Raw genomic sequence first — 14133 nt, 5'->3', positions numbered from 1 at the left:
TGTAAACATGTGAAATTTGATATTTTAGCTAAACCATGTTTTGAAACTTTGCACAATGATTATATAGACTTAATAAAATATGTATATGATTATTGTTAAGTCCAAAAAACAATGAATACCATATTTTCACAAAATTACATATTCTATGCAATATATACAAAACACTAAATATGATTTCATTAAATATAAGCTTGTTAAAGAGGAAATCATATGTAGGCATATAAACATGAAACAAAATAGTATTTTCCAATCCTATTCATTTGTTTCATATATAAATTCGAAACCTATTAAACCAAAAACATATATGTATATATATAACTGTATATATACAAAACCAAAACCAAAGCGTGTATGTGTGTATATGATTGAGCTTAAAGTACTAACACACATAATATAAAACCTAAAACTAATTTACCCAAGCTTGATCTAGATCTTCATTGAGCTCAACTTGGTACACGTTGCGGATGAAGCTAAACTTGGACCTTGAGCTCGCAATCCATCCATCCTCCAACATATTGTTTGCCTAGAATCAATATAAAACACAAACACTAGACAAACAATATTAAATGTAAATTGTTTGTAAATCATCATCAAAACAAGAAGGCCAACAATCTCCCCCTTTTTGATGATGACAAACAATTTACAAAAAGGATATATGCATGAAAGGGAATGAATATATAAATTATAATTCACATGCATATAAACAAACAAGATAGATATACTCACAATATTTCTCCCCCTTTGACAACATCAAAAAGGGGACAAAATGGTTAAGAGAGCGAAAGCTCCCCCTATCAATAAGCATAGGTGAGTATCAAACAAGTATAGGGATTGCTCCCCCTATCAAAAAGCCATATAGAATATATGCGATGAAGATCATGGCAAAACATATGTGAGCAAGCATACATGAATATGCTAAAAATTTACTCACATACATGAAGATAATGAGAACACACATAAATATGTCAAAATGAAATTAGTGTCTCATTAACACAAAAAAATATAAAAACCATATAAAAGAATAGATTTATGAAATCAAAAGAAGAGGAACATGAGAATCATGCAAAAAGTTTTCAAATGAAAACAAATCAACTAAAAGAATTCATAAATCAAAGTTTATATTCAAAAACAATGTTTGATCAATAAAGAAAAATTTTCTTTACATAACTTGATCAAACCACTCACAGAATACATTATAAAGCACAAATAGATGATCCATTAGCACAAACACATAAATATCATCATATAAGTGAATTGTAATGAATTCAAAAGCAACAAATCAAAACACAATTTTTAAGAGAGGCAACAATTATATCAAGCTCTTGAGCTTGTTCCAACCCATATTATCATTTAAGCATCCGGTAAACATAATTTGGGAATAAACACCCAATAAACCCGGAGGGTTATATAAACACAAACCTCTCATCAAAACAAAACAAATAATTATGAAAACAAAAGATTTTATCAATTATAAATTTATTTTCATAATCAAAATATTTTAAGACACAATAATAAAATGAATTGTTTTCATAAAAGTTTAAAATACATTTTTCAAAACCAAGAAAAAGAAAAATAAAAGTACTAATATTCTTGGCTTAAAAATTATTTTGGCACCCAAGTGTTCTTGGTGCCGGTTTGTTTAGGGACATGACCCCTATCATTAAAGCTCAAAGTCCTTGGGTTATGAACCCATTTGGGCGCATTTAGTGCACGGGTCCGGTCATAGCAATAATTATGCAAATGACCCATTCGATTGCAATAAGTGCAATGAAGAGGATGCATTTGGTTATGTTGACCATGTGGATGTGCACGAGGAACATTTGCAAATAAAGATGGTCTTTTAAGATTATTTTACAAATGAGAAACATTTTGAAACGACGTTGGTCTACTTGAAATATTTTGCGATTTAGAAACTTTTCGCAAATCAAAACAAAACTTAGCTAAGTGACCAAACCTACCACAAAAATCACAATGATACACATTATCATGCTTATGATGAACAATGGGTGCATGTGTGTATACATGTGATGATGAAGAAGCCTTATGAGATGCACATGGAGTATTAGCAATCTTAGGTTTGTGTGCATCATAACAAAATTTAGCAATGTGGCCTTTACGACCGCAAATTGAGCATTTGTAAACTTTGCTATACATATGTGCATAGTTTGTAGGTGATTTTTTAGCACTAGATTTAGCATACTTGTCCATAAGTTTCTTATGGTTATCAATGCATGTTTTTAAAGTTGAATCTAAGCATGATATGCGTTCCTTAACAAGATTCAAATCATCATTATGCACAACATCATTGATAATAGAAGTAGAGCATGTATGGTTATCAAAATCATTTCTAATAGCTACTACTTCTAGCATGACATTATCTCTTTCATGAGTTAACTTAGCAAAGTTTGAAAGCAAAGAATCATGATCCAATTTTAATTTTTCATTGTTTTCTTTAAGGATCATATTTTCATTAGAAATAGTATCAAACTTAGATGCTAACAACTCATGATCGGATTTCAAATCCTCATGCTTGCTTTTTAAATCAATAAAATTTTTATGCAATTTGTTAAAGTCATGCAATAATTTTTTGAAAGCACAAGCAAGTTCATCACTAGATAAATTATTTATGGAACCGGTGCGGTCGACCGAAATCTGATACACTCAAAACATGTTTTTAAAGCTATTTTTGAGACTTTTAAAAATGTGTTAAAAATAACAAATGAAGTCCAAAAATTATGAAACTTTGGGAAAAGTATATAAACATGTAAGTGAACATGTTACAACAAGAATTTTCCAAATTGCATTTTCCATTTGTGAAAAATCATCATTTTGCAAAATAGTCCAAAACATGAAAATATGAGATACTTGAATTTTGATGTTTTGACATAAACCAACTTTTGAAACTTTGTGAAATGTTTTTATAGACTTAGTAAAACATGTATAAACTGATATTGAAGTCTATAAACTAAGAATACAATATTTTCACAAATACAATAGAAAATGAAACCTATGAGTATGTATATGAAAATATATTTGTTTCATATCTAAGTAGATAAACCAAATCACAATATGAAACATGTAATTTCATATTTATAAACATAAAAACTAAAACTTGTGTTGTATATATATGTGACTACATATATATACAAGGAAACCAATAAAATGTGTGTGTATAGATAATTGAGCTTAGAGTACTTAACACACATAATATAAATCCTAAACTAAATTACCCAAGCTTGATCTTGATCTTCATTGAGCTCAACTTGGTACACTTGCGGATGAAGCTTGAACTTGATCTTTAACTTGAATTGCAAGGCTTCACCGACATTTCGCCAACCTCCTTTGGATATGACCGTTGAAGCTCTATTCCATCCATCCTCCAACATATTATTTGCCTAGAATAAATATAAAACACAAACACTAGACAAACAATATTAGATGTAAATTGTTTGTAAATCATCATCAAAACAAGAAGGCCAACAGTCTCCCCCTTTTTGATGATGACAAACAATTTACAAAAAAGATATACGCATGAATACAAAGGAATATATAAATTATAATTCACATGCATATATGAAAGGAAATGTATACTCACAATTGAATATATAAATTATAATTCACATGCATATATGAAAGGAAATGTATACTCACAATATTTCTCCCCCTTTGACAACATCAAAAAGGGGACAAAAAAGAATGAAGAGAGCGAAAGCTCCCCCTATATATGAGCATGGGTGAGTATATAACAAATATAGGGATTGCTCCCCCTATCAAAATGCCATATAGAAAATATGCAATAAATAAAGATCATGGCAAACATGTGAGCAAGCATAAATGAAAAGATATGCTAAACACCACTCACATACAAACAAGATACAATGAGAACACATATAAAATGTCAATATGAAAAATAGTGTCTCATATCAAGGACTATAAAAACCATGTGTAAAGATAGATTTATGAAATCAAAAGAAAAGGAAAACATGAGAACCATGAAAAAAGTTTTCAAGTGAAAACAAATCAGTCAAATGAAATCATAAATCAAGATTTGAGTCCAAAAACAGTGTTTGATCAAAAGAAAAATTTTCTTTACATAACTTGATCAAACCACTCACAGAATACATTATAAAGCACAAATAGATGATCCATTAGCACAAACACATAAATATCATCATATAAGTGAATTGTAATGAATTCAAAAGCAACAAATCAAAACACAATTTTTAAGAGAGGCAACAATTATATCAAGCTCTTGAGCTTGTTCCAACCCATATTATCATTTAAGCATCCGGTAAACATAATTTGGGAATAAACACCCAATAAGTCTGGAGGGTTATATAAGTACAAACCTCTCATCAAAATAAAACCAATAATAATGAAAACAAAATAGTTTGACCAATAAAATGAATTGTTTTCATAAAAGTTTAAAATACATTTTTCAAAACCAAGAAAAAGAAAAATAAAAGTACTAATATTCTTGGCTTAAAAATTATTTTGGCACCCAAGTGTTCTTGGTGCCGGTTTGTTTAGGGACATGACCCCTATCATTAAAGCTCAAAGCCCTAGGGTTATGAACCCTCTTAGGCATATGTGGTGTACTAACACGGTCAAAGCAATAATCGCTTAAATGACCCTTCCGATTGCAATATGTGCAATGAAAGAGATCCATTTGTTTTTGTGGACCATTAGCTCGTGCACGGGAATCATTTGCAAATAAAGATTTTCTTTTAAAATTATTTTGCAAATGAGAAACATTCTTAAACAATGGTCTATTTGGAACATATTGCAATTTAGAAGCTTTTTGTATATCAAAACAAAATTTAGCAAGATGTCCAAACCTACCACAAACATCACATTTAAAAACATGTGGTCTACTAGAAACATTTGGCAAATGAGATTTATTTTTCAAATCAAAACAATATTTGGCCAAATGACCAAAACGACCACAATAATCACACTTGAACACACTAGCATGCTTATGATGAACTTTGTGAGAATGAGCATGTGAATGTGTAAGTGTACAAGATGAAGAAGCTACATGAGATGCACAAGGAACATTAGAATTCTTATGTTTGTGTGCATCATAACAATATTTTCTTTTGCAATGACATTCAATTTTGACACTAGCTCCTCATGATTGGATTCTAAAATATCATGCTTGCTTTTTAAATCATTAAAATCATTTTGTAATTTGTTAAAGGCATGCAATAATTTTTCACTAGCACACGCAAGTTCATCACTAGATAAATCATTAGTTGTTTCGAACTTGCAAACCTCACTAGGGCTATCGCCTAGTGCTCGTGTGCATGAAGCTCCTTTAGAACTTGAAGCGGGATCCTCCAAAGCTTGTCGGATCGCCTCCAAGTCTCCTTGATGCGCTTCTATGAATTTCCATAATGTATAAGCGCTATCAAAAGAATCAAGCTTGTTAGACATAAATGAATCAAATGCATTTAATAAAAATTCTAACATAAGCTTGTTCATAATAAACATCTTTTTATCATGTTTGCTCCACTTGGATTTCTCCAACGTGGGCACAATATAAGCACAATCAATGATTTCCCATAAATCGATATTTTTAGATTGAACAAATATTTTGAATCTAAAACACCATTGAGCATAAGGGAAAGCATTGAATTTAGGAGCAATACTAGAATCATAGCCTAAACAAGATGCATCATTCATATCCATAATTTATAAAAATATGCAAGCAAGATACAAATGCAATCAAAACAAGATTAGCACAAAAAGATAACTTGGATCTTTAACTCAAGGCGATTAGACCTTAAATCAAAGAGCACCAAGCTCTGATACCAATTGTTAGACCCTAGAGAGAGGGTGATTAGGGTCTTATGCTAATCTAATCCAATTAAATGCCAATTAAAATTAATAAACAAGTTATCCTAGCAAGTATGAAATACAACAAGAATATAAACTAGGATAAGCAACATGAATAATGAGATATATCCTAAATGATAGAAATATATGCAAGGATATATAAACAACACAAGGGTAAATAATCTAAATAGGATAGTGGATGAAATGAATGAGCAATGCACAATTGGCGATATAAGATGAATGCAAAAATAAATACGTCAAAGCTAATGACAATGGCGATATAAGATATGAACATAAATATGAATGAACGCCAAAGCACACTCAAACAAGCAATATGATCACGGAGTTCGGACCTTCCGTCCTACGTCTCCGCTCCCCACTCCCGGGGAGAAATCCACTAACACAATCCGGTTTGGAAGCCGGAACTTCTTCTACACACTCGGTTTTCTAGCTAACCGAAAACTCTACAACTCACACTCTTGCAATCACACTCTACACCCACTAAGTGTTGGACCTAGCCGTGTCTCCCTCAAGTGCTCGGTTACAACCTCTCCCTAGGCACGTCAACCGACGCCACTCCTCTTGGGACGATCCCCGACTCTCACCACACACTCCTCACTCGGTGTACAAGTGTATTACAAAGTGAATCTCACAATAAGCACAATATAACAAATGATTGTTCTCAACTATGGATGAGAACACAATGAAAGCACAACTCAAGGTTACAATCTCTCACCACCCAACTATACTATGTATGTAAATACTAAAAGCTCAATGTGGGTGTGTGTAACAATGAGTAAAATAAAATCAAATCTAAACTCAATATAAAACTAGCTTTAATAGAATTGATAATTAACAAATAACAAATGAAAGCTAGAGTAGAGTTTAGAAAACTTCTCAATGGAAGACAAGATGGAGAGATGGAGATTGGAGCCCAAACAAGAAGATGATCTCCTCCACTTGTGAAAACTTCTTCACAAACAAAACAAACTCTTAAACACACTTAAACCCTTATTTAAAACTTGTTTAAAAACTTCTTAGATAAGCTTGAGAGTTGAAGGCAATGGGGTATTTATACCCTCTCACAACTCAGCCAAAAAACCCCAAGCAAAAAGACAAAAACAGCCCCAGCAACGGTAAGAAAACTAGCCGTTGGAAGCTGAAAAAGACACTGTCGGTCGATCGGAAATTTCATCGGTCGACCGGAAAATTTTATCGGTCGAGCGGACCGGTCGACCGACAGACTCTCTGTCGCCCAGTGAACACGAGAACTCAGGTTCGGTCGACCGGTTCGGTCGACCGAAAACTGACACACTCAAAACATGTTTTTGAGACTTTTAAAAATGTGTTAAAAATAACAAATGAAGTCTAAAAATTATGAAACTTTGGGAAAAATATATAAACATGTAAGTGAACATGTTACAACAAGAATTTTCCAAATTGCATTTTCCATTTGTGAAAAATCATCATTTTGCAAAATAGTCCAAAACATGAAAATATGAGATTGAATTTTGATGTTTTGACATAAACCAACTTTTGAAACTTTGTGAAATGTTTTTATAGACTTAGTAAAAACATGTATAAACTGATATTAAAGTCTACAAACTAAGAATACAATATTTTCACAAATACAATAGAAAATGAAACCTATGAGTATGTATATGAAAATATATTTGTTTCATATCTAAGTAGATAAACCAAATCACAATAATAAATATGAAACATGTAATGAAAACTAAAACTTGTGTTGTATATATATGTGACTACATATATATACAAGGAAACCAATAAAATGTGTGTGTATAGATAATTGAGCTTAGAGTACTTAACACACATAATATAAATCCTAAACTGCATTACCCAAGCAATCTTGATCTTCAATTAAGCTTGACTTGGTACACGTTGTGGATGAAGCTTGAACTTGATCTTTAACTTGAATTACAAGGCTTCACCGACATTCCGCCAACCTCCTTTGGATATGATCGTTGAAGCTCTATTCCATCCATCCTCCAACATATTGTTTGCCTAGAATAAATATAAAACACAAACACTAGACAAACAATATTAGATGTAAATTGTTTGTAAATCATCATCAAAACAAGAAGGCCAACAGTGTATGCTTCTAATTACTAAATAAAAAAAGATGTTAGCATTGAGATGGAATAAGAAAATTCTTATGAAGGATCATGAGAATGAACCCATGTCTAATTGACGAGATGTTGACCATTGTTTAAGTCAAAGTTCTAATTACTACACAATAATATATTTATATTGTAGTAAGTAGTTATTGGCTTCCATTTTATAATATTACCTTTCATAGTGTGAATATTGTGGTGTACTAACCTTTAAATTAAACTTGTGATTGCAGGATATTTATAAGTTACCATACAATTTACTAAGATGCAAGCAACCAACAATGTGCACACATTGTACTGGATGGCTATTGCTCTTAGTATTTTGTGAAGTAAGTTTTCATGAAACGAGTTTACATTGGTGACAATTTACTTTTAGGCTATGATGATTGTCATAATATCCGAGCTTAGCAACCTGCAATATCTATTGATATTGTACTGGATGGCTAACAATGATGATATTGACCAAATTCTGAGCCCTCATACATAATCAATAGACAACTCCACATTACTTGATGTTGTTGGTTGGTTCTTGATGTTGTTGGTATGCATATGCTATTGTCGGTTTGCTTTGTGACCATTACTATCTGTTTGTGTTCAGTTTGGTGTGCATATGCTGTTTTTATGTTTTTTTCTGCTCGGTTTGTTGTGGGCATATTTTTGCCTCTATATGTTGGCTTGCCTAGTTGTGTTGTTGGCTCGTTGATTAGTTGGCTGGCTAGTTGTGAGCCTGGTTGTGGACCTGAACAGGCACATGTTATTTCACTTGATTGTTGGTTGGCACATGTTGTTGGTTGGCTTAGCTGGTTGTGTTGTTGCCTTGTTGCCTGGTTGTGAGCCTGCTTGTGAGCCTATTTTTGCTTTGGAGGGCAATGAAGAGGGCTTTTAGAAGGTATGCCTACTTTCAATTGTTAAGTAATTAACACATGGTCCATTTCATGGTTACAATTTCACTTAATTTTGGAACTTCATCTTAGAGATCTATTGGTATTGCTACTACTCCTAGTCTACTTGTGAATGTATTTCTGTCGGACTTAACTTGATGTATAAGATAAGGCTTGAAATTGTAATTCTGCTTAGCGCCTTTCCTTCGCCATCCTTTGTAATAAGATTAGCATTCCCTGTATTTATGTGGACCTTGACGCATATGGCATCGCTGTTTTAGCATATTCGTGTTATATTCTTGCCAGTAGAGATGATATGACTGATGTCATTTGTTGTGACGCTGTTTTAGCATATTCGTGTTATATTCTTGCCAGTAGAGATGATATGACTGATGTCATTTGTTGTGAATTTTTCCATTATGGACATCATAATTATGCAGGCAAACTGGGATACTTCCAAAGTCCGAGAGAATACTTGTCCGTGATATTGAAGCACATGGCGACTTCTATCCGCAGTGCAAAGTTTACAGAGTTGTCAGCTGCTTATGAGGTTTATATACATGTGTTAGAAAATAATTTCAAATCAATTCCAATCTATTGATGTTGATAGTTATTTCATTACCATCTATCTTCAAGCATATATCTGACTAGGCTTGACATGTTCTCAATGGTTTAGTTAATATTTGCAACGGGATTATGATTAAGAGTTAATTTTCCTTCAGAAAAACCTAATTGAAGCTCTTTCCGAACCCGTGGAATCCTTATTTTATGCTTCTGGAATAGATACTTGGGCATGTATCAGAAAGCTTTATAAACATGAATAGAAAAGAAGCAGGGAAGGTTTTGATAAATATGAAGGACAAGTATCTGGCCTGTTCTCTGGATTTCTTGGAAGAACAATTTTTCAAAACCGACTGAAATTTTTTTTTTTTTTTCAAAACCGACTGTTTTTTTTTTATTTATCAAAATCGACCCGGTTTTGTGATTAGCAGGCTAATCACTATCCTAAATAGTCGGGGTTGGCAACCCCGACTATTTAGGATAGTGATTAACCTGCTAATCACCCTTTAATTAGGGTTTAACACCCTCCTAAATAGTCGGGGTTGCCAACCCCGACTATTTAGGATAGTGATTAGCAGCCTAATCACAAAACCGGGTCGATTTTGATAAATAAAAAAAAAAACAGTCGGTTTTGAAAAAAAAAAAAAAATCAGTCCGTTTTGAAAAATTGTTCTTCTTGGAACCATATCGGCTTCTGTAACTTTACAATTGTCATCATTATTCTATTTCCTGATTCTCAACAGTATTTAGACATGATAAAGACTCGATGCCGAGAGTATGGACAGGAAAGGAGGACATTCGTAGAATCACAAGGGAAGCTCGTGCAGCGGTATCTCACAAATTTTTACATTTTCATTGACCTCACATCTTAATGTTTTTTAGCATGCCCGAGTGTTTCAAAAAAAATTGTATATAGTGAGGGTAATCTTACCATGATGACCATAAATACTTTTTCCTACAAACTTCAAAACCAACCAAATACAAAAAAAGTGGGAAATGTCATATCAACAAAAATTTTACCTTTTTTTTCCATGCGAACCAAACACAAGAAAAGTAAATACATTGGTTTCCCACCATTTTTTATATGCGAACCAAAGCGAAACAATTAATCTATTTCTTGAAAAAGTTTGGAAAACTCAAAACTTGTGTTTTTGTACATGAAAATGCATTTCCCTATATCTAGGAAACGAACCAAACAGAAACTTAAAGATAAAGTTGAGTAAATAAATATGCCTAAAAACAAAAACCCCTAAAAAACCCTAAAAAGGACGCGTTTTATGAGGATTTTCTGATAAAATCTCAAAGTTAAAAGAACATTTTCTGATAACCCTTTAAATTTAAGGGGGGCGTACTGATATTTTCTAAGTTGGGGAGGATGGTTTCTAAGATTAAGTTGAAAGTATTTTTAGAGTGACATATTTCTTTTTTTAACATACACCTCTTGCTTCATGTATTTATACTACTATATAATGATCCAAGTGAGGTTAACCCAAAAAAATAGATGAGTGGTGGACATTGCCCTCTTTCCTACTATGGTTGAAAGGGTAAAAGAGCAATTCAACAAAGGAGAGTTTGTCTCTTTATTATTTCTAGAATATTATAGCCATATTTTATCATAAATATAGATAGAATCTATACAATTGAATATTTTTTCTCTTTATTTTTTTCTAAAATATTTTAAGCAATGTTTTTTCCACAAAAAATGATAAAGTATTTATTTTTTATAAACAAAAGGCTATAAAATTATATCAAGTTTAATTAATCAAATCAATGCACAAATAAAAAATTATGAATCATAACTAAATTTTAAGAAGGATTGTGGTTATAAGATATGACTCAAATGGCAAATTATTCGAGGTGTATTATAGACAGTCATGAATTCATATCTCCACGCTATTCATCTCAAAATAAAAGAAAAATACATTTTCAATGACATTCATTAAATAAAACTTTATTCCTTTCATTAAATTAATTCTTATGGACAAACGTATAAATTTTAAGCAATAATTTTACTTGAGCTACACACAAAAGAATGTCATGATCAACATTGAATTAATTTCGATAAATTTTTTTTGCATGTGCATAATGCACGTGCCTGTGATCTAGTTTTTAAATAATACCCTCTAGATCTCAATATTTGCAAAAGTAGCTCTCAAATTATCAGCTTCGAGGGAAAACAACCTCAAATCAACAAATCGTCAACTTTGATTAGATAATCTTTAAGGGTGGTGTAAAAGTATCAAGAAAACAGTCAATTTGCTATTTTAGTGAACATAAAGACATTAAAATTAGCAGTTAGTTTATAAAGTTAACATAATGCATTATTTCCAAACGGGGTCAATGGTTTTTCCTAACTTCCATTCTCACTTATTCCCTTTAATCCAAACATGCCCTAATGTAAGGGGGTAGAAGCAAACTTTTTTATATCCATATCTATTATATCTAAGAAAAGCTTGACTTTTGGTTCTATCACTGTATGTGCAGTAATCCAAAAAATTCAAGCAATATCCCCAATACTTGCAAATGCTTTAAAACTCCTCAAAAGGTTAAAATTGAAAAAACAAAACAAATAACAAAATTTACCTCCACATTCACACTGGGGCCCTCAAGTTTTGAAGTGGCAAACAAATTCCCAAACCTCCCACTTCTTTCTTAATTCTGTTCCTCCTCAAAAAAAGAAAGAAAAATAAAAACCAATTATCTCTCAGAAACTGTACGAGTAAAAGATAGTAAAAGAGATCCTAACTCACAAACTACCCGCCCACATCTTGACCCGACTTGAATTCAATCCTAAGTCTCATAGACGTCTTGTAGACACAAGAGCATCTCTTCTCCTCCGTCTTGGTCACAGGTTCAATTTTTAATGTAGTTTTCATATATATCAAAATCAAGAAACGTTGATGTCATTTTTAGATATCTATTTATGTTAGTATCAATAAAGTGTCCATAATATTTTTCCCACTTCGCACAAGTTTGTATGTCTCGTGCACGCATCTGTGCATCAGAAGGACTAGTATATCTCATTAAAATAAGTTTAGAGGGCTTTTCTGCCCACGCACCTCGTACTTCTGAGCTAGCCCAAGTCCATTTTCCTAGTGTACGTACTGGCCAACGTACTTCGTCCCTAGACATCAAAAACGAAATAAGAAGAAATTTTCGATTTAAACTTATTCTAACTTTTATTTTTAAAAACCGACCCAATCTCGTTTTAATTATAAAAACCGACCCATTTCGTGGGCACGTCAGCGTCTTGGCCACGAAATGAGTCGGTTTTTTTAATATCGTCTCTAAATAGTCGGGGTTGCCCGACTATTTTGGGCAACCCCGACTATTTTGGGCGTCCTGGCCAAAATACATGCTAAATTAGTTAGGGTTGACAACCCTGACTAATTTAACACCCTGTCTAATTGGTCGGGGTTAGGAACCCCGACCAATTCGAAAGCCTTTTTTCGAAATGGTCGTGGTTCCCAACCCTGACCATTTAGCAGAGACTTTCCACGCAAAAGAGGTGAGAGTTGTCTAAGGCAAAATAGTCGGGGTTGGGAACCCCGACCATTTCGAAAAAATGCTTTCAAATTGGTCGGGGGTCCCAACCCTGACCAATTAGACATGGTGCTAAATTAGTCGGGGTTGCCAACCCTGACTAATTTAGCATGTATATTAGATAGGGTGTCCAAAATAGTCGGGGTTAGCAATCCCGACTATTTAGAGGCGAAATAAAAAAAACCCGACCTATTTTGTGGTCACGATGCTGACGTGACCACGAAATGAGTCGGTTTCTAAAATTAAAATGGGAGTGAGTCGGTTTTAAAAAATAAAAGTTGGAATGAGTTTAAAATGAAAATTTCTCCAACGAAATAATAATAATATTAATGCTAAATACCCATATTGGTATTTTAATTTTACCATAATTTCCATCAAGATATTTTAAATAGGCAAACCCGCTTTAAGATATTTTAATTGATCCAACTAATCAATAAGGCATGTTTTCTCGTCGACGGACAAATTTCCGACGAGATCTCGTCACGTGCATGGCATGTGATGTCTCAAAACTCATTTTTAGCAGCGGCAACGGCAACAATCTCGTCATATTCAGCCCAAAGTAGGATAAAATAACGGTTATGACGCCGCTTGAGATCGCTAACCCCATCGAATCGGCTGAATATGACGAGATTGTTGTCGTCGCCGCTGATAAAAACGAGTTTTGAGACATCATGTGCCATGCACGTGACGAGATCTCGCCGAAAATTTGCCCGCCGATGAGAAACCATGCCTTATTGATTAGTTGGATCAATTAAAATGTCTTAAAGTGGGTTTGCCTATTTAAAATACCTTGTTAAAAATTAGGATGGAATTAAAATACCAATATGGGTATTTAGCCATAATATTAATAATAATATTTTTTTGCCGCCAAAATTGGGACCCTCAGTCCAGGGTTTTGTTCAACTCGTTCAGAAAACCCCTTCCCCAATTCCCTAATCTTCTCGAAATCAATCGGCACAATCAAGCCAGCAAACTCCGAATGTAATGGCATCCCCATCTTTCGCTGTCGACAACGACGACGTAAGCCCTCGCGCACTCTCTCTCCTCAAAAACCTAACCCTAAATCTCATTCTCGATGCACTTGCAGGATTTCGATTGGGAAGCGGCCGTGAGAGAAATCGACACCGCGTGCGAGCTCGCATCAAATCAGCCCAATCTCGTAGACCCTCCGGTCA

This window comes from Asparagus officinalis, chromosome 2, assembly GCF_001876935.1.
Source record: "Asparagus officinalis chromosome 2, Aspof.V1, whole genome shotgun sequence".
Taxonomy (NCBI): domain Eukaryota; kingdom Viridiplantae; phylum Streptophyta; class Magnoliopsida; order Asparagales; family Asparagaceae; genus Asparagus; species Asparagus officinalis.
Note: the sequence above shows the minus strand (reverse complement) of the source record.